This window comes from Lepus europaeus, chromosome 13 (genome assembly GCF_033115175.1).
Source record: "Lepus europaeus isolate LE1 chromosome 13, mLepTim1.pri, whole genome shotgun sequence".
NCBI lineage: Eukaryota > Metazoa > Chordata > Mammalia > Lagomorpha > Leporidae > Lepus > Lepus europaeus.
Window position 1 is genome coordinate 76,858,752 of NC_084839.1, and position 3,777 is coordinate 76,862,528.

The 3,777-nt window shown below is 39.0% G+C and overlaps 1 pseudogene; it reads right to left on the reverse strand.

Moving 5' to 3' along the window:
* Positions 1–1,931: 1,931 nt before the first annotated feature.
* LOC133772374 (glyceraldehyde-3-phosphate dehydrogenase-like) lies at positions 1,932–2,835 on the reverse strand (annotated as a pseudogene).
* Between the last annotated feature and the right edge of the window lie 942 nt (positions 2,836–3,777).

A 3,777-nucleotide genomic window follows, 5' to 3' on the forward strand; every position in this document is an offset into this window, starting at 1 on the left:
AAGACAGAAGGGAGAGTGCAGGATTGGCAAGTGTGGGGATGCCTGTTTTAGTCTCTGAAGGGCCACTGAAATCTTAAAAGGAACTGAAAGTAAACCAGATACTACTTTGCTTTCTGCTGCCCAGTTTCATGTTATTTGCATAACCAATAAAACTTCAAAACCTAAAATAGGATTAAAAAGACCTTTCATTAAATGTAAGCTCCCCAGCACTTGGAAAAAAAAATCAGAGAAAGGTAAATTCATTCAAAATATTTGTTCAGGGCCCTCAAAGAAGGAGGTACCTTTCTCTGAAGGGAGGAGAGAACTTCCACTTTGAATATGGACTTGTCTAAATAAGATCGGAGTTGGTGAACTCAAAAGGCTTCCATAGCCTTGGCAGCCCATGACAAGAGCATTGGGTGGTTACTGATGCCATAAACATGAGTGCCAATTGTTAACTCAATAACAGGAGTCACTGTGCACTTACTCCCCATGTAGGACCTCTGTCCTTAACGTGTTGTGCTATGTGAATTAACGATATAACTTCTACTCAAACCGTACTCTATACTTTGTGTGTCTTTGTGGATGCAGTCTGTTGAAATCTTTACTTAGTATATACTAAATTGATCTTCTATATATAAAGATAATTGAAAATTTTAAAAAAATGTTCAAATCATTTGGCTAATATACAAAAAAAGACAATCAAATACACAAAGAGAAAAGAAAATATAAATAAGTACCAGCAGAAATAAATGCAAGAAAAACATATTCACAGGAACTAAAAACAACTGGATTTTCAGATAATTATTTCAAAAATAAGCAAAGGAATTTTCTTTTATTTTTAAAGATTTATTTGTTTATTTGGAAGGCAGAGTTACAGAGAGGGAGAGGCAGAGAGAGAGAGAGAGAGAGAGAGAGAGAGGGAGGGAGCTCGGTCGGTCGGTCTTCCATCCACTAGCTCACTCCCCAAATGGTTGCAGTGGTGTGGAATGGGTTGATCCGAAGCCCAGAGCCTCCTCTGGGTCTCCCATGCAGGTGCAGGGGCCCAAGGACTTGGGCCACTTTCTACTGCTTTCCCAGGCCATAGCAGAGAGCTGGATTGGAAGTGGAGCAGCTGGGACTTGAACCAGTGACCATAAGGAATGCCGGCACTACATGCGGCAGCTTTAGCTGCTATGCCACAGTGCTGGCCCCAGGAATTCACTTTAAATATGAATGGAAATGTAAGACAAATTTAAATATTCACAGTAACCAAAAATTATTTTTGAGAAATAACCTAAATATTTGAAAAGATACAAATGCATATAGAAGAATAAATAGACATGAACTAACAACTCAATGTGCTGGGGTAGTAGCAGATTAAGTATAGCTAAATGGAGACTAATAGAAGCCTTACACAAAATTGTAATTTAAAAATTTTGTTTAATTCTTTTTGAGCAATTGTAGTAGATAGTAACATACATAGCAAAGAATTGGAGCATGTGGCAAATAAATTCAGAGAACAAAGGTAAATAAAATTGTAGGATTAAAAGCAAAGAGAAAACATGCTGTCATTGTGTATATAGAATAGATTCAATTATGTAGAAAATCCAATAGAATCTACAGATGAACTACAATAATTCAGGAGATTCTTGAGCAGAAATCAATATACAAAAGCAAATGCTGCTCTGTACTAGCTATGATCAGAAGGAAAGGATAAGGGAAAAAATATTCTTGTAAGGCAAAAACTCTTAGAAGATAAAATTGACTTGATTACAATAGGATAATAATGATAGATTTTAATGAAACATTTTGCTTATAAAATCATCTCTAGAAAACAAAACGTGATTCTTGGATTAAAACCTCACTATTAAAGAAACTCAAGTCAATTAAAATACAAAGAATAAGACTTCAAATAGAATAATATGGACCGAAATAATATGGACCATTGACAAAAATCAATACAATTTAAATCAAAAAGTAGTAGATTTACACACAGTGGTCTGTTTATAATGTTGCCTGTGGTCCATGTAGACCCACCCTGTTACTGCAGCAAATTCATTGCCAAACAAGGAAATGAGTTGGACAAAGTGGTCATTGAGATCAGTGCCATTCCCAGTACCAAAGTTGGAGGAGTGGATGTCACTGTTAAAGTCACAGGAGACACCTCAGTCCTCAGTGTAGCCCAGGGTGCTTTTGGGGGCACTATCATGCCTGCTTCATCATTTTCTTGATGCCGTCATACTATGCACATTTCTCCAGACAAAAGGTCAGGCCCATCATTGACACGCTGGGGGTGGACCCACTGAAGCCATGCCAGTGAATTTACTATTTAGCTCAGGGATGATCTTGCCCATGGCCTTGGCAGTAACCAGTGGATGCTGGGCAGCCCTATGGCCATCACACAATTTTCTGGAGGTGCCTTCCATAGTCTTCTGCATAGCTGTCAGGGCATAGACTTTGGTTCTGAAATCATAATGGATCAGCTTGCCCAGGGGGGCAGCTGGTAGTGTAGGAGGCATTTCTGGTAATCTTGAGGGAGTTAGTATACTTCTCATGGTTCACACCCATCACAAGCAGAGGGGGCAGAGTTGATAAACCTTTTGGCTCTACCTTCAAATGAGCACCAGGCTTCTCCGTGGTGCCAAAGATGGTGATGACTTTCTCACTGATGACAAACTTCCTGTTCTCAGCCTTGACCATACTGAGGAACTTGCTGTCGGTGGAATCATACTGGAACATGTAGACCATATAGTTGAAATCAGTGAATAGCTCACTGATGGGGACAACATCCACTTTGCCTGAGTTAAAAGCTGCCCTGGTGATCACGTGCCCAGCGTGGCCAAATCTGCTCACTCTGACCTTTGCCATCATGTCTTAGAGAGGTAGGGGCAGTGCACAAGAAGGTACAGTTGTCTGTTGAATTGGAAGGGGTAGAGAGTTTTAATTTATTTTTTTAAATACCAGCATCATATCATTTCACAGCTCGATTCTATTTAACTATTAAAGTAATTTTAAATAATTAAGACCATAGCCAGAAATGAAGAGCTTCCCAACTCATTCTTATAAGAAAAGTAGAAATTTTTTTTTTGACAGGCAGAGTGGACAGTAGAGGGAGACAGAGAGAAAGGTCTTCATTTTTTTGCTGTTGGTTCACCCTCCAATGGCCGCCACGGTAGGCGCGCTGCAGCCGGCGCACCGCGCTGTTCTGATGGCAGGAGCCAGGTGCTTATCCTGGTCTCCCATGGGGGAAAAGTAGAAATTAAACTCTTGATTAAAATAAAATAAAAATTAGTAAAAATGTGTACAGCTACCTAAGCACACAGATTAAACACTCAGCAATAAGGCATCTCACCTAATTTATTTTTTAAACAAGGGTTTAAATCAGTTTTAGGTTCAATGCAAAATTAAGAGATATCCCATATATCTCCTGCTTCCACACATGCATGGCTTCCCCCACCAACACCATCTCCCACCACAGTTCTTTGTTGCAGTTGATGAAGCTACCTGAACACATCTTTGTAACCAAAGGTGTTAGTTTATATTAGAGGTCACTTTTTTTTTAAGGTTTTTTAATTCTGCTCCTTGCAACTTCGTTAAAGCCTTTATGGCTTTCTTTTAAAATATTATTTATATAAGGTGAAGAATTTTTATGTATTTCATATATACAGGTTTAGGAGCACACTGATACTTCCCACCCTGCCCTCCCTCCCTCACCCATTCTCCCACTTTCCCTCCCACTTCCTTTCTTATTTTTTCTTTTAAGTTTTTACAATGGCATACTTTCAGTTTATTTTACAATCACAAGTTTAATCCTCC